Below are 24,446 nucleotides of genomic sequence, written 5' to 3'. Positions count from 1 at the left end.
TGAGCTTTTGTAGACTTCAGTCTACTTCCTCAGGTGCATTCAGTGAAAGAAAGACAACTTCCTTCTTTAGTTAGGCCTGTTACAGACTGCCAAGATAAAGCTGCTTTGGGTCTCTTTGGAGGTATGATGTTTAAATGATGCATGCATCCTAAGAATCCAGAAGCTGCACCCAAGCTGTGCTCCAGTCCTTAGGAATGGAGTGTGGCTTTGGCGAGACCTCCAGACTCTTAGGACCCATGCATCATTTAAATAGCATACCTCCAAAGAGACCTGAAGCAGCTTTATTTTGGCAGTCTGTAACAGGCCATAGTCTCAAAGGTGCTCCAAGATCTTTCTGTATATGATTCTGCAGACTAACACGGCTGTATCTTTAAATTATATCACAAAGCTACGGTTCCTAGAATTCCCTAGCACTGAGCCAGTGTGGTTAAAGCGGTCTCAGAGTGGATTATTTCTGCAGTGTGTTTTGGGACCAAGGACAACAAAGCCTAATACTATAAACACACATGAAATGAAATCCCCAACACCCCACCGTCTCAGGCGCAAGTCAGCACCTTAATTGAGTTTGATATTGCTTTAACTGCCGTGGCTCAATGGTATGGGATTCTGGGAATTGTAGTTTGGGGAGACACCGCCTGTGTGTCAGAGTGCTGGTGCCGCAACAAACTACAATCCCCAGCATTCCTTAGCATGGAGCCATTGCAGTTAAAGGGTGCTGGTGCATAGAAATATTCCAGTTTGACATCACTTTAATGCCCTGGCTCCATTGTACAGAATCTTTGGATTCCTAGTTTTGGGGGGTGCACCAGCCCATTTTGACAGAGTAAAGTAAAGACCTTGCAAAACTGCAAATCCCAAGATTTCATAGGCTGAAGCCGCCAAACTTAAAGCAGTATCAAACTGCATTATTTCTACAGTGTACATCAGTGATCCCCAAACTCTGGTCGTCCAGATGTTTGGGCATCAGTTCCCAGAATCCTGACCATTGCCTAAGATGGCTGAGGCTTCTGGTAACTGATGTCCAAATCACCTGGAGGATCAGAGTTTGGCAACTGGTGCTGTAGATGCACCCAAAGTAATGTCAAACTGGATTATTTCTGCAGTGTGGATGTAGCCAAAGAGGAGATTCTTCAGCCCTTTATGAAAACATGGTCCTCTGTCCGGAGGACCAATGTGGCATTGTGGTTTGAGCATTGCACTACCGCTCTGGGGACCAGGGTTTGAGTCTCGGCTCAGTCATGAAACCCTTTGGATAGGTCACACACTCTCAGCCTCAGGGGAAGGCAATGGCAAATCTTCTCTGAACCAATCTTGCCCAGAAACCCCCATGATAGGGTCACGGTAAGTTGGAAACAACTTGAAGACACACAATTCCTGGATGGTACATACCATGGTAGTCCAACATGCAGACTGGATGAACAGAGGAGTTTTGGGGTAGGTGCGGCAGGCAGGATGACCAGACATCCTCCTTTTCCAGGACATATCCTGTTTTCAGCCTTCTTTCCAAGAGGAATTCCAAAATGTCCTCCATTTTGAGCATGACTAAGAAGCGTGAGTTTACATTTATAGGAGTGTTTTAGCTTTTATTTGGTCATATCCTTCATTGTGTGGTGCCTTGTCCTCCTTTGCAGTTCAGACATCTGGTCAGCCTGCCCATTCTTGACCAGCCATGGAAAAGGAGCCCCATAGGAGGAAACTGGGTCCCATGAAAGGGAAGATCAGGGTGACCAGATGTCCTAACTGCAAATGAGGACAAGGCACCACAAAATGCAGGGATTCAAGAAAAATTCAGGACCAAATAAAAGGTAAAAACACTCATATAAATATAAATTCATGATTCATAATCATAATGGAGGACACTTTGGAATTCCTCCTGGACAGAAGGTAGCACAATGCTTGTGTGCCAGAAGAAAGCCCCTGGAAGGCTGTGTGTAAATGCAAACCAAGTGGTGTGTCTCATTGGGTGGACCCACAACAGGGAAATCTGGGAGTGCCGTCTTGACAAACTGAGGGCCAAGAAAGGTAGAAGGGATGTGTCAAAGGATGTGTCAAAGAAGACTGACTCAATAGATTTTCTTATTTGTAATTTTGGATGTCAGTTCTGTGGTATTGCTCCCAAACTCTTTAACCGTGTGTGTACATACGATCCTTTATCCTGGCATAGTGGTTTGAGTGTTGGATTACAATTCTAGAGACCAGAGCTCAATTCCCCGCATGCCCATGAAAACTACTGGATGACTGTGAGCAAGTCACATCCTCTCAGCCTCGGGGGAAAGTAATAGTAAACCTCTTCTGAATTAATCTTGCCAAGTGAACCCCTTGATAGGGTTGACGTAAGTTGAAAATGACTTGAAGGCACACAACAACATCATCTCTGTACCCTCTCAAACATAGGGTATCATTTGTTTTGTGATTGGTATTGGGTACCATTTATGTATTTTTAGTATATTTTTTATGGCGGTCTATGTACAGTGGACCCTTAGTTTGCTTCTACAACATTCTTTGGATACTAATCCGTTAATGCTGAAGTTCAGTGAAATACAATAGCATAGTAAAATGGTTTCCCCTACACAAAATGGCAAAATCAAGGTTTGCTTTTTGGTATGTGTATATTTTTAAAATGCTATCAAGCCGTGGATTGCTGAATCTATGGATAAAAAATCCATGGAGGGCCAACTATAGGTGTATATGGAGGTGAGTTCTGTATTTTAATCCAATCTATTCTGATTTCAAGTTGTAGCTCAAGTTCCCAACCCATTCTTCTATTAGGGTTGATAAGATTATTTGGTCAGCCAATTATAAACGAACTTGGTGGTTCTGTGCAAAATCCTCCACCTTTTGAAGCGACCTATTCCACTCGCTAAGCAGCTCTTAAAGTAAACAGAAGTGCTTCTTAATATTTAGATGGAATCCCTTATAATTTGAATACACTGGTTAATGTTGCTTTGTTCTGCATCTGGCTCATAGCTCATGCCACCACAGAGGTGCAAAAGGAGGGAGGGGGCCATGGAGTAATATCTCAAGCATGGTTTGTATTTTCTGCCAGGACTAACCAGGACCTCCATATAGGCTTGAGAAGGATTCTTGCTAGGACAGCCACGACTTATAGTCAAACTTAACCATACTGGGCTACATGGATCAGTGGTCTGACTCAAGCTGCATCTACCTTGCAGAATTAAGATTGCTTTAACTGCGATGTCTCTATGTGATGGATTTCTGGGATTTGTAGTCATGTGAGACATTTAGCCTTCTCTGTCAGAGAGCTCTGGTGCCAAAACAGACTGCAAATCCCAGGATCCCATAGCATAGAGCCATGGCAGTTAAAGCAGTGTCAAACTGCATTAATTCTGTAGTATAGATGCAGCCTTAGTGTAAGTCAACTTACTTATCTATCTATGTATGTATCTGTATATAAAATCTTGGTTTCGATATATCCCAGGTTTGTTATATAGCCTTAGTGTTAGTATCAGCGTTGATCTCTTTTTAGACTTTTTAGAAGGCTATGGTAAAGGACAGAACTGCCTGGTGATCTGTTTGCAATACCAACTAGCTAGGAATCTAGTGGTAGAGATGCTGTAGGGTAAGCTAATACCAGGTACTATATAATACAACTGGAAATAATAGCAGTAACATGGATATTGAACATGGGAATTGCCCTGTTTAAAACATATGTACAGCTTGGGTCTCTCCTATCTGGAATGCCAAAATACAAAAATGTACTTAATTTTATTTATTTAGGGTACCCTGTTTCCCTGAAAATAAGACATACCCACAAAATAAGCCATAGCAGGATTTCTAAGCATTTGCGCAATATAAGCCATACCTCGAAAATAAGACATAGTGATTGTCAGTGGTGTCGCAAGAAATTCAGGATGGAATTCCGGGTTTGGAGAGTTATGACGATGTTCCAGAAGAAGACAACTTAACTATATTTGAATAAATGTAGATTGTTGTACCATACTTAATAAAAATAAAAGATCCCCTGAAAATAAGCCATAGTGTGTCTTCTTGAGGAAAAATAAATATAAGACAGTGTCTTATTTTTGGGGAAACACGATATTTGTTCCCTGCACTTCAACTTCATTGTATGAGGAGAGGCTGTCTGTTCTAGATCCACCTTCTGTGGCCCTAAACAGGATGGTGAGCAGATTCAGAAAAATGGTTATATGATTCTTCTTGTCTTTTCAGAGGCTGATCCATTCATCCATGGTAAACATGATTCTAAGTAAGGCTAGGAAAACAGGATACAGGCAGCATATATCGACACTTACTGGGTATCTCCGCAGCTTAAAACTGAGGCCAGCAGCAGAATCATCCTTGACAGTCTAAAGGAATAGAGATTTTTACAACAAAGCCAGGGGAATTCTTCAGAAATGGCTATAAATCTAAACATAAGTCATCTCTGTTGGCTGTTTCATTGTAAGACCCATCAGTGATAACTTTCATTTATTTACCCAACTACTCTTCTAGTTGTATGTGCAAAATATTTAGCTAAAACACCATTTATATAAGCCATGTCTGTATGTCTCTAATTCACTTTTCTCATAGAGAAACCAGTGTGGTCTACTAAATTTATAATTAGCTTGAGACATACAGTATGTCTTTGAAATTGGACTTCAAGAGCCTGCTCACCCACTGGATGATGGAAGGAAGCAGACAGAAACAACACCCTAGGATGAGTGTTGTTGGATTGCCCTCCCCAAGGCCTATTTCTGAGATGTCAGTGGGTCAGCATTGTGAAATCTTCAGAAGCACTCAACACAGAAAACACCTAGAATACTACAGCACCTAAATACCTTTATTTTTTCTCAGATTCCTTCCCAAGTGGATCATGACATAACATGACATCACTTCTAATTGCCATTTTGGTAAGGACTAAGGAAGATAAAGGTATTTAATTGTACTTTTGGGGGCAAGTTTTCTTAATTGTTAGGAGTAAGAAAATTGGCTTCTGGTCCCGCCACAGTTATCTACTCCAGTATGGAATACGGCGTGAAAATCTTTTGAGGAACTTCCAAGTCCTTTGGGAACTGGTGTGCCTGTTGGTTTTGTGAACTGTCCTCAAGTCAGACTCAATTCATGGCAACCCTGTGGATGAGACATCTCCAAGACTCCCTAACCTCTACTACTCTACTCAGGTCCTGCAAATTCATACTTGTGCCTACCTGAATAGAGTCCATCCATCGAGCCTGCTATCTTCCTCTCCTTGTACATCCCTCCACTTTTCCTAACATTGTTTTTTCCAGTGAGTCAGCCCTTCTCATTATGTGGCCAAAGTACAACAGCCTCAGTTTAATCATCTTGGTTTCCAGGCAGATTTCTGGCTTGATCTGTTCGAGGTCCCAGTTGTTTGTTTGTTTTTTGGGTGTCCATGGTATTCTCAGCACTCTTCTTCAGCACCGTATCTCAAATGAGTTTTTCTTTTAATCCACTTTTTTCACTGTCCAGCTCTCACATCCATACCTGTTGATCGGAATACATCCATACCTGGTGATGGCTTGGACAATTCTGACTTGAGTGCTCAGTTGTATGGCTTTACTCTTTAGAATCTTCTCTAGTTCTTTCATAGCTGCCACCCCACTCCTAGTCGTCGTGTTTCTTGGCTGTAGCCACCATTCTGATCCATGTTTGATCCTATAGGTATGGGAACTCTTGACCTGGTGTGCATTTATGGATTAATTGATTTAGCCTATCGCCAGTGTCGAAGCTTTTCATGTGGCATTCAGTCTGTACTGTCTGCAAGTAGCATGAGTGTTGGAGGAACTCACAGCCAAATGTTGTCATACAACTGCCTGAATTTCAAAAGAAATTGCTGTGGTTAGGGGATCAGATGCCAGCCACAGCTGCTGGTGAAATCTCAGGAAGAAACTCTTCTAGAACATAGCCCGAGAAACCCACAAAAAACAAAAGTTAGGTGGTCACTTTGAACTCCAAGGGCTGTTTTGCAGCTGTAGTCAAGACACAGCTTCCTCCACATTCCATGGCAGAGAGACAGAGCACGAAATACCATGCCTTACAGCTTTTTCAGCAGCTGTAGTGTGTGTTGCAGGATTTTTACTCTGGACAAATCAGGATGGGAAATAGGAATCCCTCTAGAGCAGGACCAGCACAGTTACAACTGTGGGCTTTCTTAAGTATTTTGGAATATGTCTAGCATCCTCTCAGTATTTTAGACATTCACAAGTTCCCTTAGAGGGCCTAAATACCCTAAGACAGTGGTACTGAAACTTGTTACCTTTGGGGACCCCCATTACATCTCCATGCAAACGTTGCCCCTCTCTTCAGCATAATACAGTGGTCCCTTCCCTTACTCGGGGATCAGTATGCTCAAGCCCCATTAAAAGTAATGGCGTTTGTGCCTGTGGCACACCGCTACAGGTGTGCATGCCTTTACTCTTTCCGGCGCACAGTGCCGCTCCTTCCGGCACGGCTTTCAGCATATCGCGCCCATGTATGATGCGGATGCACTGTATATGAATAAAAATATTTTGTTTATTTAGTGTTTGTATTTTGATTTTCACCTTCATGAATATTCATATTTTAACATTTTATAAGAAAATGTCATTGTTCAAAGTAGAACAGTTTTATTTACGTAAATTCAGTATTTGACTCAACACATGGGTATATTTTGCATATACTGTTTGGGAAGAGGTGGCATCAGAGCCTCCAAGTTGTGCATGCCCCTTCAGCAGCTCTCATGGCACCTCTGGGAGTCCTCTCCCACCATTTGAGAACCATTGCCCTAAGGCCCTAATCCCATATGATCTTGGAGCTAAGATTGATTGGAAATTGCCAATGAATAACAGATGGCATAGGCTGCATTTCAGAGGAAGGAGCTGGCAAAACCATCTCTGAGTATTCCATGCCTAAAGAACCCATATGAATAGTAATAGCAAGTACATTTCTATACCGTGCACTTAAGCACTCCCTAAGTGGTTTACAAAGTGTAAGCTAATTTCCCCCAACAACCGTGCACTTAAGCACTCCCTAAGTGGTTTACAAAGTGTAAGCTAATTTCCCCCAACAATCTGGGTACTCATTTTAGCGACCTTGCAAGAATGCATACCAGAGATGAGCTTGATCCCTTTGGCTGGTATTGAACACACAACCTTGGGGTTTGTGAGTGAATGGCTTCAGTACAGGCATTTAACCACTGCCCTACCAGGGCTCATCATATGAAATCCATGGAGCCACCATAAGGTAGCAGAGGGCCTGAAGTCATGTACCCACACAAACACACACACACAAGTTATCCCCTACAAAACCAGTTAGATTTTTTTCCTGCTCTGGAAGTCTGCATTCAGTTCAAAATTGTACATGAGGTGTAGTGGCTCAGGTGGTGCCATTGTGTATTATTTCACATGCTTTTTATGCATTGTGAATTATACATGCAAATGTGCATTGTCTATTGTAATTGTGTATTTGACATGTTATTGCACATTCAGTTGCTCTGTGTTTCAATTCACTAACACCATTCACATAATTCTACAAATGGACAGTTGCACTTTGTCTCCTTGACATAAGATCTCAGTGCACGTTAACTACACTGATGGCGTGTGGTTTCCACAATCTTAATTTAAAAGAAGTTGTCCAATCCTATCACCAAAATAGGTGCAGAACCTTAGAGGGCTCCTTCAAAATTCTGACTGAAACCCAGCATGGTTTCACCACCCCATAGCTGCCACTGGTTGACCATTTTAGCCTGGAGGTGCCGTGGCATATAAAGTGGTATCAAGCTGCTATTACTGGATAGTGTGGATATACCTTGAGCTTGTTTAATCTGATGAAGAGGATGGAGAGGTCAGTGATAGCATTCTTGCAGATTTGTGAAAGTTGTCACATAAAATAGATTAAGGACTTGTTCTTTGTAGCTCCACAGAGCAAGAGTAATTGATTTATGCTGTAGGAGTACAGATAATCCATTTAAATTGCAGAGTAATTTGACCATGGAACCAAATATTTTGAGGTGTGGTAGACTTCTCTGAAGGTCTTCAAGCAGAGATAAGATGGCCCTTATGCACAGGATGCCTTTTTTGCCCTTGCTGCACAGAGCAGGAAGCAAGGGATAATGGCATACTATGCTCCTTTTTCCCACTCTTTGATTCCCATGATGAAACATGGGAATTGCATGTGCCAGTTTATTTCATTGCCTGTATTTGCAGGTCTTATCTCATTTCTGGGCTAGTATTTGTGGGCTGGAATCTCAGTTCCCGTGCAAAGAGTGCTGAGTGGTAAGGAAAACAAAAAAGGTATTTGATCCCCAAAGTGTAATTTACCCGCATGTTTTATGCAAAACATCTAACATCCAGATCCCAAGGTTTGCAGCTGCAGTAAAAAAATAAAAAATAAAATTGTTGGCTGATGCACATCACTCAACTGAGCCATCCTGTCATGAAGCCATGATGGTATGCCCTTATGGTTTACTTATTATTATTATTATTATTCACCTTTATTTATAAAGCGCTGTAAATTTACACAGCGCTGTACATACAATCTTTTTAATTGGACGGTTCCCTGCCCTCAGGCTTACAATCTAAAAAGACACGACACAAAAGGAGAAGGGAGTGGTGGAGGCGAAGGGGCCTCTATAGTAGGATAATACATATAAAATACATAGCAATACAGGAAATGATTCAATAAAACAGACAACAAAAGAACATCAGATAGCAAGTGACAATTATGCAATGCCTGGGAACGCTGCCCTGAACAGGATGGTCTTCAACTCCGTTTTGAAGCTGGTTAAAGAAGTGATGGCTCTTGCTTGTGGGGGAAGAAGGTTCCAGGAGTGAGGGGCAGCGAGTGAAAAGGGGCGAATCCGAGATGAGGCAGAGGAAATCCTGGGCTGGGACAGCACACCTTGATGACCAGAACGGAGGGCCCAAGTGGGAAGGTGAGGAGAAATAAGGTCTGATAAGTAAGGAGGGGCCAGCCCATGGAGGGCTTTAAATGTCGAGAGCAGGAGCTTATACGGAATGCGGAAAGGAAGGGGGAGCCAGTGAAGGGATGCCAATACAGGAGAGATGTGGTCAGAGCGGTGGGCGGATGTGATAATGCGTGCAGCTGAATGCTGGACAGAAATTAAAGGAGGTGAGAAAGAGGAAGCCCAGCCAGGAGGATGTTACAGTAATCAAGTCGTGAGACCACAAGGGCATGGACCAGGATCTTGGCAGTAGAGGTGGAGAGATATGGTCAGATTTTGGCAAGACGAGACTGCCTGTTCAAGCCTTGGAGAAAGGTCAGGGTGGAAAGATACAACTTATGGTTACTTATGGTTTAGTCCAGAGCTTGAAGGATGCCATCTCTCCTCTAGATGCCTGTTTGGCGTCGGTAATGGGCTGGATGAGGGAGAACAAACTCAGTGTGAATCCAGGGAAAACGGAAGTACTGGTGATAGGTTCCCCAGTTCCAGGTCCTGAATGGGGTCACGCTCCCCTTGAAGGACTCGGTGCGCAGCTTGGGAGTGCTCCTTGATTCGTCACTCCAGCTAACATCTCAGGTGGATGCGACGGTCAGGAATGCTTGTTATCAGCTTCGGCTGATACGCCAGTTGCGTCCCTACCTGGACCGTAGGGACCTTGAAACTGTTGTACATGCTTTAGTAACCTCTCGATTAGACTTCTGCAATGCGCTCTACATGGGGCAACCCTTGTACCAAACCCGGAAGCTGCAAATGGTGCAGAATATGGCAGCTAGACTGGTTGCTAGTAGCTCCAGTTCGGACCATATTACACCCATCTTAAAAGACCTTCACTGGCTGCCTATTCGCTTCCGAGCTCAATACAAGGTGTTGGTTTTGACCTATAAAGCCCAAAATGGCTTGGGCCCAGGGTACTTGGAGGACCGCCTCTCCCCATATAATCCGCCCCGCACACTCAGAACATCTAGGACAAATCTGTTGGAGGTCCCTAGGTCACATTTCGTGAGGACCTCACAGAGGGCTTTTGCCATCATCGCCCCCTCTCTTTGGAATAAGCTCCCCGTGGAGCTCCGCTCCGCCGCATCGTTAGACTCTTTTAAGAAAAACTTTAAAACGTATTTATTTCGGCTGGCATTCCCACCTTAGTTAATTATTTTTTTTCTCTGCCCCTTGTTTTTCCTTTTGACCCCGGACCATTGTAAATCGATTTTTCCATTTCCTGCCCTTGACATACGTGTTTTATACTGATTCCTGTTCCCTTCCTTGTAGCAATGTTTTTAACTTCTATATTGTATTGTTTTTATCTTGTATTGTAATCTTCTTAGCCCTTGTAAGCCGCCTTGATCATCTTTTTGGAAAGGCCGGGTAAAAATAATAATAATAATAATTATTATTATTATTATTATTATTATTATTATTATTATTATTATTATTGAAGACAGATCTCAAGAAAATAAGGCCAGGAAATCTGATGGTACAGGTATTTGTCTCACTAGAAAGTGCTTTTTGCAGTGCTGTGCCCTGTCTTTGCAAAAGGAGGTGTCTGCTTCTCAAAGTAGAACATTTTCTAAGTGATTTTGCATAGCACTTTGGAATCTGACACTATTGTGCATTGTTCTCTGTTTAAAAGCGCACAGACCTATTGTGTGTCTGTCTGATTCTTCTTTATTCAGCTCCTGCCTTGCTTTTGTTCATAAGTCTCAGCTCCAGCTGAAACTGGCACAGTGGTGCAGCAACTTTTTCACACCAGATGTTCATTCGTTCTCTTTTTCTGGATTTTGTAGTAATTAACTGGGAAGCCTGTTTTTCTATTTTGGAGACTGAGCTATAGCTGTAAATAAACCGTGCTTGATCCTGGAAACAAAAATATTAGATATTTGAATGCTTAAGCTGTTCGTTAGGTGAAATATGTCTCTTTAGGAAGTGTGAAATTAAAATCCAGTTTGGTGTTTAAATGGATCTTATTGTTTATGTTAGTTATCCAGGGATTGCAGCTTCTGAGACTTTAAAAAACACAGGAATAAAGGAGAGTCTGAGCTGGAAAAGAGGTTTGCTCTTTTCCCCATCTTGCTTATAGGATTGCAATTTCAGGCTTACCATAACTTGCATGGGATTGTTCTGTTAATTATGTAGATGTTAGGGAGCGGGAAGTAGAATTGCTGTGCCTGGTATGTAGAATATTGCGTTGAGCAATATTTATCATATTTGGTGGTAAATGCATTCAAAGTATTTGAAGTTCCTTATCTGTTGCTTGCCAATTCAAGAAATTTGTTTTATTCCAGAGGACTTTCATTACATTGCATCTGGTAGGTAAGTTCCTGTCTTCCGCTTTTAATTGATTCTTGACTCCTTAGTTGATTGGTGCTAGGGAACTGTAGTCAGAAATCCTTTGGTATGATAACCTTTAGTATAAGTTCCCTTACATACATTTTTGTACTTTTTTGGTCATTGTCTTCTTCTTGTCTTTACTTCGCGAACGAAGATTCAGGAAGGACTCATCTGTGCTTTCTACAAGCGCGTTGATGACGTTGGGTGTATCTTTCCAGCCTGTGCAATGGATTTTTCTGGTGGAGTGCAGCGTGCACAGAACTGGCCCCAGAGGTTCGACTGCTGAGGCTTTGACAAGCATGGACGGTGGCAGGGAGGTCCTCGGGTTCTAGGTTTGATTGGAGTTTCTTTCTCTTAGATGGTTGACCTTACAGGGTTAGACGAGCACCATCTGCCTGGATTTGGGATTAGAGTTTTCCTTCTCCTAGGATGGTTGCCATAAGGCTAGAGAGCCCATCCTGCCCTCTGGCGCTCTTGGTCAGACCCTTCGGTTGTGACCTGTCTGGCATGGGAGGCCCTGCCGGTGGGTATTATACCACCACCAGCATAGCTCACAACTTCATTAAGGTATGCAAGCCTCTCCCCCACACAGTCAGAGCATAGCTGGAGGGGAATAGGAGGCCGGAAGATGACAGTAAAGGAGGGAGGAGTCTCTTCCTTCAGGCTATCCCTGGTGGAGCTGGGTCTGCCTGATCACTCCTTCTCAGGCCGGAAGATGACAGTTAAGGAGGGAGGAGTCTCTTCTTTCAGGCTAGCCCTGATGGAGCTGGATCTGCCTGATCACTCCCTCTCAGGCCGGAAGATGACAGTTAAGGAGGGAGGAGCCTCTTCCTTCAGGCTATCCCTGGTGGAGCTGGGTCTGCCTGATCACTCCTTCTCAGGCCGGAAGATGACAGTTAAGGAGGGAGGAGCCTCTTCCTTCAGGCTATCCCTGGTGGAGCTGGGTCTGCCTGATCACTCCTTCTCAGGCCGGAAGATGACAGTTAAGGAGGGAGGAGTCTCTTCCTTCAGGCTAGCCCTGATGGAGCTGGGTCTGCCTGATCACTCCCTCTCAGGCCGGAAGATGACAGTTAAGGAGGGAGGAGCCTCTTCCTTCAGGCTATCCCTGGTGGAGCTGGATCTGCCTGATCACTCCCTCTCAGGCCAGAAGAATATGTCTATTGTACATTGGTCATTGTACAATAGACATATTCAGTTCAAGAGTGTGTAAGTAGCGTCTCAGCAGTATACCATTTCACATGGACCTAATCGTGCTAGTGTACAACCATTGAATCAGTTAGATTTACTTACATGCTGATTCAATAGGTCTGCCCATGTTGGGGTTAGCCAACAAAATTCTGGACATGCTGTTTCACCTACTTGCACGATGTGTGACTTATTTGTCAGCCCTTCAGTGTCCTGCTTGATTCCCTGGGACTGTGGAAACATCCATTGTGCATTCCTCATTGGACACTGAGCTGGCACATAAACAGTGGCACAGTGGGTTGTATAGTGTTAGTATTCAGCTAAAGACTGGTGTATTGCAGTGTTTTTCTGGCTTTCTGATGTGGGAGACCAGCAGTTTTGTTTCAAATGTGTCACAGATCGGCACTAAATTTGTACCCATTGGCCTGTTACAGACAGGCCAAAATAAAGCTGCTTCGAATCACTTTGGAGGTATGGTATTTCAATGATGCATGCGTCCTAAGAGTCTAAAAGCCGCACCAAAGCCATGCACCAGTTCTAAGGACTGGAGTGCAGCTTTGGTGCGGCTTTTGGACTCTTAGGACGCATGCATCATTGAAATACCATACCTCCAAAGTGACTCGAAGCAGCTTTATTTTGGCCTGTCTATAACAGGCCATTATTTATTTATTTCCTGTGCTGCATCTTCATTTGCACTACAGAAATAATGCAGTTTCACACCACTTGACTGCCATGTCTCAATGCTATGGAATCTTGGGATTTGTAGTTTTGTGAGCTATTTAGCATTCTTTCAGAGAGGTCTGGGTCTACAACAGACAACAAATCCCAGGATTTCATAGCATTGAGCCATGGCAGAGCAATGTCAAACTGCATTATTTCAGGATCCTGGCTAGTTTCCTATTTTGTCTGAACAATCAAATTGGTCCTGGAGAGAAAGGTTGGGAGTGTGTTTGAAGCAGCTTCCTCTGCCCAAGAGAGGAGAAGAGCTATTTCCCTTTAATATGTCAAAATATTAACATATATGAATGTGTGAAGAAAAATATGCATCTAAAGAATGCATATGCTATGTCGAGCAGGTAGGGGACAACATCAGCGTGTAGATTACAAGGGCAAAAGGTTTGAGAACCACAGCGTGGCATATTGTTTTGGGTTTTGGACTATGACTCTGGAGACCAGGGTTCAATTCCCAGCTTAGCCATGTTTGTGCAAGTCACATTTTCTCAGCTTTAGGGGAAGGCAGTGGCAAACCTCTGAACAAATCTTACCAAGAAATTCCCATGTAAGTCAGAAACAACTTGAAGGCATACCTAAACAGCAAGCCCTAAGATGTCTCTCAGTAGTCTTGCTTTTGTATCGGTGCTATTTTTTTCTTTTTCAAATTTATTGTGACTTGATGCTTGATTTGCTGATATTTGTGTGGTTGTTTTGCCAGTTTGTTTGGAGAGGGGTCTCTTCTATTCCAAGGTCCCATGTCCCACCCCATCTCCAAAAAGTCAATCTTTTTTTCATATGCCTTCCATGCAGCTGCAAAGGGATGGAGGGGTGTTGGGGGGTGCAATTGAATGGTTGCACACTGAAGCTGCTGGCACACATTTCTTGAGAAGATATAGTGCAGAGAACAAAACCTCTGTTGTTGGCATATGGATGCAAGCTCTCAAGAGACCCATGAATCTGGAAATGTTCAAAATCATGGGCACTGCCCTTGCCATGCCCCTTCAACCTCTGGGCTGTAGAATGACTGGTGAGTTCAAGGATATGGCATGTGAAGCATTCCACCATTTCTTTAAACACCCCCTCTCGGGCCCTCTGCCCACATTCCTGTGACTTCTTTTTATTCACCACATTATTTCAGGGCTCACTGGGCACAAAGGAGCCATTCTGGCACATGATTGGTATGGCCATGCCACAGGGCTGGGGAGTGGTTTTCAGAGCAAATGCCTAGGAATGCATACATTTCCAATTGGTATCATTGGATTCCTTTGGCCCTATCAGCTTAGTATTCTTGAGTGCATCAGATCTTGATCTCTACAAGGGTAAAGACAGAGCTTGAAGAAGTTACTTTCTTGGACAACATGCTCCTGAATCCCTCAGCCAAAATGGCTGGGGTGAGAGAGAGGGTGAGAATGTATTTGCTATTTGCATGTAGGGCAGAATTTGGCAACTGGAGAGGGTCTTGGGAACAGTTTTTCTCCCCCTAAGAGCCTCTGGGGGCTATGGACATGTCTAAAATGTCCCCCCATCGGAAATGCCTAAAATTCCATTGCTGGTTTTCACTATGAAAACTTCTGTAACATTTTGAGCTGCAAAATCCTTATGTTACCAGGAAGCTAGCATGCCCCAGATTGCATAGATGTCTTCTTATTTTACTTTCAAGTGGCTTCACACACACATGCATGCTGTTGCTGTTGTGAGCCCTCAAGTCATTTCCAACTTAACAACAACCCTAAGGCAAACCTATATTGGGGGTTGTTTTTTGCAAGTTTTGTTCATGGGAGGCTTGCCATTGCCTGCCCCTAAGGCTGACAGTATGTGACTTGCCCAAGCTCACCACTGGGTTTCATAGCAGAGTGGGAATCAAACCTTGGTCTCTAGGGTCATAGTCCAAAACTCAAACCATTACATCACACTGACTCACCACATACATACACACGCAAACTTATTTACCGTCCCATTACAGGCTGGATTGAATTGAATCACCAATCTACAGTCCTACACATATGGACTCTCTTAAAGTGGAGAATTCAATCATATTATTTCCCCACAAGCATGCACAGTCATGAGTGTTTATAACAGTGAAACACTAGGCTTATAACGGCACAGAGTTTACCTAAAAGCCAAGAGTATCATCTAAAACACATGATTGCACACTATAAAATTATCAGTTTAGGGGCAAGGTACAATTACAAAATCGACGGATTTGCATTTGTGTGACTCTGTACACCTTTAGGGTCCCTTGGAAAGCCATCTGATGTCATGCAGACCACATCCCAAACATGAAGGTTGGTAATTTGCAGCCTGAACCGTGATCCTAATCCAGCAAAGTTTAGTCATCGTTGAGTCCCACTTCACAGTGGTCTGAGTCCTTTTCGGTTCATTGCTACTGTAAAGCTCTGTTATGCTAGCATTTGCAATTTCCCATGGCATGAAGAAGACAGGAGTTGTTATTTGGAGGGGAAGGCTGCCAGCTACAAGCGGCCTGTTTCTCCAGTGCCCAGCTTTGGGGGTGAGTTCTCAAAACCAGGTTGTTACAGAAAATCTTGTTGGAAAAGTATTGTCCTAGTAAAGCGATAACTCGGTCTGCATCTACACTGCAGAAAATGCATCTCGACACAGCTTTTGCTGCCATGGCTCAATGCTATGGAATTCTGGGTTTTGTAGTATTATGAGCTACTTATCCTTCTCTGTCAGAGTGCCCTGGTACCACAACAAATGACACATCCCAGGATCCCATAGGATGGAGCCATGACAGTTATACTGGTGTCCAGGATGGTGGGTTTTTTGTTGTTGGGTTTGTTTTGTTTTGTTTTGTTTTGTTTTTTTGTCTATTTGCAAGATTTCTTTAGGGAGGGTTTGGTGTTGCCTTCTTTAGTTTTTTATGTCCAAGCAGATATTTGAACCCAGGTCTCCCAGAATCCTACTCAATATTCAGATGACTACAGCATGCTAGTTCTCAGATTTGTGTACAAAAGTGTAATATAGAAGGTTGCTTTAAGAGTATTTGGATTGTAAATACCAGTAGTGTGCTTGAGAGCAGGAAAATAAATGAAAATATCCTACCTCAATAGCGAGTGACTTTTTAAAAAGGGCTGGCAGTATCAGCTGGATTTTTGAAACACTAGGTCTACCACATGGTTGCATCATGTAAAGTTCTGAATGGGTATACATTAATTCTGGTTTGTAACCCTTGCATTGAATGGTACTGTTGCACAACTACATCCAGTTACCAAATGTGCAGCTGAATGCATAACCCAGTGCACGTTTGCATCTGTGTGCATTGGCACTACATATGCAATTCTGAACAGCTTCAGCTGAATGTGGCCTTTCTTGATTGGAGAAAAATATCAGACTATTTCCATACAGGAACTTAACAGGAGTAAGACACTTGCAGAGTTCCACCTTTAATTTTAAAAGTCTAGGCTAGTGGGCACACAGTTTCACACCTCTTTCTCTTGACAGGTGTGGATCATGGATGGATGGTGACTTAGGAAAGTGCTGAGGATGAAAATAATTGGATGGAGATGAAATTACTGTGGCCAACACTTGGATGTCGAGGGGCTTTTCTGGACATCTGTGTTATAATTTAGGTAAGTCATTGTCTCATTCCTGGTCATCTTCCTTGTGCAAAAAGTAGATTATCCCAAGTAACTAAAGAATATATTGTAGTTTAAACTGCTCTCAATCCAACTTTGTAGCCAAGCTTTCATTGACTTCAGAACAACTAAAATTTGGACATGTTGTTCATAAGTCCAGAGTAGGAGTCATGTAGCCCACCAGATTTTTTCAGCTGCAGCTCCCAGCATTCCTTAGCACAGACTGATTCTAGAATCCCTAAGACTTGTATATCTGAAGAGTTCAGAATTCTCACCTCTGTCTCAGGCAGCAGCCTGGTTGGGTTGGGCTCATTTTATGCTATGATTTTGGGCAACAGTTGTTTTATTCCTTGACACTGCAGTGTCAAGGCAAGAGGAAAGTTGCTTGGAGTTGTGGCATGTTGTGTATCCCTCCTGCATGGGAACTGTAATGAGGAGGAGCACAGAAATTGTTCCTTTTTAGTGTTGGATAAAGATGACTTGTTCCTTAAATGGTTCAATAGATTTTAATTGTATGCTACCCTGAAATCCCATGATGTAGGATGGGATATAAATATAATAAGTAACAACAACATGATGGTGATGATTCTCTCTTAAGCCATATTGATAGGCAACCAGTTAATAGCATAAGACATTTGCTGAATCAGACTTGACGGCTATCTAATCCAGCATTCTGTCAGTGACCAATGAGATACCCCAATGGATAGCCCATAAGTAGGCCATAAGTACAAATGTGGAGAGCCAGCGTTGTGTAATGGTTTGAGAGTTGGACTAGGACACTGAGAGAATCCTTGCTTGGCCATGGAAGCTTAACTGGTGGCCTTGAACACTCTCAGCCTTAGAGGAAGACAACAGCAAACCCACTCTGAACAAATCTTGGCAAAAAAAGCCAGTGATAACTTCGTCTTGGCGTTAACCGTAAGTCAGAAAAGATTTGAAGACACGTGACAACAAAGTACAACTACACCTTCCATCTTGTATTCTCCAGCAAAAATTTGGTCTTTCTGGTTCTGGTCATATGTGGGCGCATATGCTGAAAACTGCACACCAGAAAAAGCAGTGGCATGCACACCTGTGGCATGCACAAGCCCCATTGTTTTCACTGGGGCTCAAGCATTCCCAGAATTTCCCTCTTGCGCTTGGAGTGGTGGTGTCCAGAACGGATCCCCTGCATAAGGGAAGGGCGCTCTTCATAGTCATAACTAGTAATGATCCCTGAATTTATGTAATCCCCTTTTAAAGCCCTTCAAGTTGGCAACCGTCACTGCTTTTTATCCAATCATTCAGCATAGTATCCAAAGCAGCATACCACTGCATCTTGCAGTACTCAGTTGCATACTTTAGCAACACACACAGTGTGAAATTGTATCTCTTTCTGTCCTTCCCTTACCTGATCATTCATCCAATTAATATGTGCAGTTTGGATATCTACAACTGTGTTGCCCTGAGAATGTTGCCGATATACAATGCACACCAAAGCTGAAAGTTGTTTAACTTAAAAAATATATACTAGAGCAGCGATGTTATGTTGTTGCTCTTAAAATTAAGAAGATTGAAGGAAATTCTCTTGATAGGTCTGTCCCTTAAGTATCCAGTTATGCATTCAGCATTGAATGGGTGCCGTAAAACTCTGAAAGCAAGCTTGCGAGGGATGGATTCCTATCTTGTGCATCACGGACACCAGAGTGCTGTGCACCCTTTTCAGATACATGCAAATACAATAAGAATGTTAGAAGGAGCAGATACAAAAGGGACCACCCTGGACTTTTGGCTAATGATCTGAATTTCAAAGGAAGCTTTCAAAACCACATTAGAAAAGCAGTTCTAATAGCAAAGAAGCATGGTGGAAGGGAGGGGGACTGGCTCTGAATTGTTAACTGGGAACAGTGCTGGAGAACAGTTGGGTTGTCGAAAGGAGTCCCTCATGAGAACTTTAATCTTAAGTACTTCCACATGACCTCAATTGCTGGCAGATTAAGGGAGGCCTTTTCCGTTGCTGTGATTTTAAGAAGCTGCTGGATTGTATGCTTTTGACGGAGATCTGCATATTCCTTCTCCACCTGCCTTTCCAGGTATACAGTTGGCCCTTCATATCCATGAATTCAAGCATCCACAGCTTGGAAATGTTTTAAGTGTGTGTGTGTGTGTGTATATAAATCCCTAATAGGAAACATTGATTTTGCCATTTTTATATAAAGTACACCATTTTATCACACAATTGTATTTAATGAGACTTGAACATCCATGGATTTCGTTATTCATGGCGGCAGCAGAAGGTCCTGGAACCAAACCCCAGTGAATAACCATTTCCTCTTGCACCAAGAGACAAAGGACGTTTCATTGCATCTCACTCTCTCTGTATCACTCTCCTTATAAACCCCTCATGCTACTATTTGGTTTCTGTATTTCCATTTCAGTTAGCTCTGAAGGCTGTGTCTGTGTGAATTGCTACTGTTTGTGTGTGATTGCACTCGGCAATCTTTCCATATAAAATCCTCTTAATTCGCCCAAACCTTTAGTTCTGTTATTACCTGTATACCCATGTGCCAAAGATGCTAAAAGTTACCTAGCCTCTTGCAGAGCTAATTTCCACGACATTTAAAGTAACACTGACATACTTGGTGAGGACCCCTACAGTCACCCGCCTTTCTTTGGGTAGCAATGTCAGGTTTGGGAATGTTCAAAAGCCTTTGAAGAAGAATGCAGAATTGAAAATAATAGTGCTTCAGTGTTTTTTGTTTTCATAAATAAAAATTGAGCTCAGCTGATTCTAAATTCTTTCCCACGCAGGTTTCCATCATTCCTCCTATTTTGCATACTTCCAGAAATATTGCTGTGTTTGCTCAGTGTGCATGGTTTGCAAATCACGGAGGTTTAAGCTACCAGAATTTATGTTGAGTCAGCTTGTTGAATGCTTTGATCACATTTGGGTATTTCCATGCATGTCATCAAAGGCCACAAGGGCTGGAAACCAGAGTTTAAAAAAGAAAAAGAAAGCCGAGAACATCCAGAAGTGAAATGACAATGTGGTAGTAGCTTTGCTTCAATAACCTTAAAGGAAATGGCAACTAAATAATATTGGGCCTCTTTTTCCTTGCAAAAGGGTGTCCATTTGGGGGGGGGGCTGTCATTCCAGGCCTCAAAGAATTTGGAAAACTTGTAAGTTGGTTGTTGTTTTTAATGGATTACAACTCCCAGAAGTCTCTTGGCCAACCTGGCAAGTCCCTGGCTGAGGGATTGTGGGTTTATCCTGCAAAGGGGTCACTTTTCTGAACTCTGCTGAGAGCTGTAGTTTTGAGAGGGCAATTAAGGGCATCCTACATTAAGAAATCATAGAATCATAGAGTTGGAAGAGCCCACAATGGCCATCAACCCCCTGCCATGCAGGAACTGGAGTGGATCATTACAGCAGAGTTGGAAGCAGTTGACAGATTCCGACATGATTCCTAGCCTTGGATTTTGTCTCTGCTGGTTGATTTTGCACAGCAATGGGACCTATGTTAGGAAAAGGAGTCTTCCTGTCATCAAGTAAAATGTGTGGTTTAGTACCTCTACTCCCTCCTCCTTTGCCTGATCTGTGAATATTAAGACTACAGCAGCAGCTACCACACTGCATAATTAATGTGTTTTGATACACTTTAACTGCCATGGCTCCATCCTGTGGAATCCTATACTTTGTTGTGGCACCAGAGCTCTCTGACAAAGAAGGCTAAAATATAGCAATCTCACAAACTACAGATCCCAGAATTCCATAGCATTCAGCCATGGCAGTTAAGTTGTGTCAGATTGCATTATTTCTGCAGTGTAGATGCAGCCAAAGAGAGAGAGCTAGAAAAGATGAAGAGCCTTAACTCCTGAAGAGTTTGCACCTTACCTTTTTATTTATTTACTATTTAATACATTTCTAATGAGAGACAGTGTGGCGTAGTGGTTTGAGTATTGGGCTACAACTCTGGGGACCAGGGTTTGATTCTCAGCTCACCCATAAAACCCTTTGGGTGACGTTGGGCAGGTCACACTCTCTCAGCCTCAGACGATGGCAATGTCAAACCCCCTGTGAACAAATCTTGCCAACAAAATCCCAAGACCGCATCACCATAAATTGGAAATGACATGAAGACACAACAACAACATTTGTAATAAATGTAAGAATTTTGTTGGAGTACAACACTTTCTCCATCCTGGGAAAAAGATGTCATAGGAAATAAAGTTATGCAAGTGCTTGTGGTTTTTCCGAGTTGGATTAAGTACAGTCTTTAGGGCAGTCAGTGTTTTTTCAACCACTCAGCCTTCTCTCTCGCTTTTGATTTTAAGGGTGGAGAACTAATGGACCATCATGCAACAGGCACTAGAGCACTGTGGCCTAAGGCCCTCACCAAACTGCAAATCCCAGGATTTCATAGGATGGAGTCATGGAAGTTAAACTGATATGACTGCTGTAACTCCATATTTGCAGATAGATCCTTAACTGGAAGGACAGTGGGTATGGGTTTCAGTGATTCCTGTAGCCTTGGAAGAGCTAAAGAGAATTATTATGGCATGGAGAATTTCTGGAATAAGTGTGTCCCTGTGGGTTTTTCATAGAAGCAGCATTTCCTTGCTTTGGTGTGGTCCTTTCAACAGCAACGAAAAGCAGATTCTGTCATCCGTTACAGTCAAATTTCCAATGTACATCTGGCTTTTTTTCTAAAAAAATTACCACATTAATTTGGAAGCGAGCTCAGCTGAATAGGATCAGTTCCTATTAAATTCCTGTGGTGAGCTGGCATGGATGCGTGGCAGCTTGGTGGTGGCACAAGCCAATTGAGATCAGAGTGCCCGGTCTCCTTCGAACTTCAAACAGACAGGTGGAGAGATGGAGCAGGTTTTCCCTCTCTACCAGACGCAGGTGGAGTTTTGCACCTGGTGCCAGCCAGAGAGGCATGGCTGGGCTGACACCAGGCTGCCTCGCTGGCTGTTTGCCCTGTGCTGAGTGTGCAGCAGGCACAACAACATCCCCCATCCCACAGTTCCTTTTCCAAGAAGCAAACCAAAGACCAGCTTGCTGATAATAATCATGTTATGCTGGCATCCTCCCCTGTAGCTCTCACATCCCTGCCTTCATCATTCTCCCACAGCCATTAGGAGAGCAGTTCTGCTTGGAGGTGGAAACTCTGCTTTTCTGCTGTGCAGGTTCTGCAGAGGTCTTATCCTTCAACCTGCCCCAGTCTCTTGGTAAGTCAAAAGGTGGGGAAGGTGGAAAACTGATGGTTGTTAATCGCCATCCAATTGCCATATTCTGCTTTTGTCAGGGCTCACCAGGAATACTACATTCAGTTCTGGGCACTACAATTCCAAAAGGACGTTGGAAAGCTGGAGTGTGTCCAGAGGAGGGCAACCAAAATGAGGAAATGTCTGGAAACCATGCCCTAAGAGGAACAACTTAGAGAGCTGGGTATGTTTAGCCTGGACAAATGAAGATTAAGAGGTGATAGTTTAAATATTTTAAAGGACTTCATACTGAAGATAAGAGCAAATATATTTTCTGCAGTTCTAGGGAATAGGACCAAGAGCAATGGATTCAAGCTCCAGGAAAAGAGATTCCACCTCAACATTAAGAATGTCCCAACAGTAAGAGCTGTTTGGCAGTGGAATAGGCTGCCTTGGAGGGTGGTGGAGTCTCCATCTGGAGGCTTTTAAACAGAGCCAGGATGGTCAACTGTCAGGTTGTGTGTGCTTTGATTGTGTCTTGCTGCATGGCAGAATGGGGTTGGGCTGGATGTTCTTTGAGGTCTCTTCCAACTCTGTGATACTATAATTCTAAGTTGACTTAGTCTTAAGATGACCCTATAGATGAGAAGTCTCCCTGTTGTAACACGCTCAGGACTGTGGCTTCTGTGATGGAGTCTGCCCACCCTTAATGTGCTCTTCCTCTTTTCCTACTGTCTTCCAAGTCATTTCTGAGTTACGGTGAGCCTAAGGTGAACCTAGCATGGGGTTTTCTTGACAAGTTACATGAAGTGTGTGTGGGGGGGTGCCATTGCCATCATGTGAGGCTGAGACCATCTGGTTTGCACAAGGTCACCCAGTGGGTTTCATAGCCAAGCTGGAATTTGAACCCTCGTCTTCAGAGTCATAGTCCAGCATTCAAACGACTACACCATGCTGGCTTTTACCTTACCAAACATCATTGTCTTTTCTAATGATACGCTTCAAGTACAACAATCTCAGATTAGTCATCTTGGTTTCTAGGGAGAATTCAGGCTTGATTTGCTCTTGGTTGCCATTTATTTCAGTTTTGGAAGTCCGGGGCCCATTACAGACGGGCCTATAGTACGGACTGGGTCCGCACTTCCTGACGCCCCTAACCCTAGTACGGACCGAGTCCGTACAAAATGGCAGTGCCCGTTCCACACGGGGGCTGCCATTTTGACGTAGCAGGCGTGTTGTGTCCCCACGGCGTGCAGCGCAAATGACTCCGCGAGTGCTCCATTGGAGCCTCACAGCATCATTAGCGTGCCGTAAAGAGAAGTGCCATTTTGACACTTCTTTTTTGCAAAGCAGAGGAGCCGTGCGGTTTGGCTGCTGCGGCTCCTCTGCGCTGCAACCGGCGGCAGCGGCGGCAGAGCGCCGCTTCTTGGCACTCTGTAACGCGCCTGGGATATCTGCAAACTCTCTCCCAGCATCACATTTCAGACAAGTTGATTCGCTTTCTTTCTGCTTTCTTCACTGTCCAGCTTTCACGGCCATACATACGTAGAAGTTGGAAATGCAATGATATGGATATTGTGGACAAAGCTTCTGTGTGTCTGTGTGTGCATTTGTGTGTGTGTGTGTGTGTGTGTTCATGCAAAGGGATCATGCATGACGTTAGAGACTAAGTGAAAGAGAGAAGTTGGTAGCATGAACTTTCATAGACTTGAGTCTCCTTCCTCAGAATTCCACAAAATGCTACTAACATCTCTCTTTCAGTTAGTTTCAAGGTGCTGCATGATCCCTTTGCATATTGATTTTCCAGACTAACACAGCTAGGACTTTGAGTGTGTGTGTGTGTGTGTGTGTGTACATATAAGTTTGCTTGGTGTGTGTGTGTGTGTGTGTGTGTGTGTGTGTATTGCTCTTTTACCTTCACAGTAGCCCTGTGAGGTGGGTCAGAGTGACAGGGAGCAAGTAGCCAAAGGTCAGTCAGTGAATTACATGGCTAAGCAGGGATTTCAAACTGGATCTCTCAGGTCTCAACCAAGTAATCTCTCCACTGCTGCCAGTATGCATTGACTCAAGTGTTGTTCTGTCATTGAGTGCTGTCAAACTGACTTTGACTTATAGCATCCCTATGAATGAGAGACCTCCAGGAGCTCCAATCATGATCAGCCTTGCTTATATCTTGTAAACTCAAGTTTGTGGCTTCCTTGATTAGTGTTTCTAACAATAGTGATCTTCCTCTATTCCAATTGCCTTCTACTTTACCAAGCATTATTTTTTTTCAATATCATCCATGACATGCCCAAAATATGACAGCCTTTGCTTACTTATTTTTATTCAAGTACAAGATCAAAAAGACAGAGGGATACATACCTGTACCAACTAATGGGTTGCCTCTGTCAGCTCACTCCATGGAAAAGTCCAGTGAAGGTAGATTTATTATTATTATTATTATTATTATTATTAACCTTTATTTATAAAGCCCTGTAAATTTACACAGCGCTGTACATACAATCTTTTAAATT

The 24,446-nt window shown here is 43.2% G+C and overlaps 1 protein-coding gene across 3 annotated transcripts in view; it reads left to right on the top strand.

The window, feature by feature from the left end:
• LOC149317703 (protein tyrosine phosphatase type IVA 3-like) overlaps nucleotides 1-24,446 on the top strand; it is a 111,771-nt gene that overhangs the window by 3,275 nt on the left and 84,050 nt on the right. For 2 of the 3 annotated variants that reach the window (XM_089518051.1, XM_089518049.1), the window contains exon 2: nucleotides 16,607-16,734. The gene's annotated coding sequence lies outside the window, so the exon portion shown is untranslated. Of the gene's footprint in view, nucleotides 1-1,631; nucleotides 1,806-16,606; nucleotides 16,735-24,446 lie in introns of all 3 variants that reach the window. The other variant, XM_089518050.1, reaches the window with a different exon arrangement.

Source organism: Sceloporus occidentalis, unplaced genomic scaffold (genome assembly GCF_023333645.1).
Source record: "Sceloporus occidentalis isolate IW3139 unplaced genomic scaffold, rSceOcc1.0.p SCAF_3, whole genome shotgun sequence".
Lineage (NCBI taxonomy): Eukaryota > Metazoa > Chordata > Lepidosauria > Squamata > Phrynosomatidae > Sceloporus > Sceloporus occidentalis.
The sequence above is the reverse complement of the archived record's forward strand: the minus strand, read 5'-3'. Positions and strand labels throughout refer to the sequence as shown.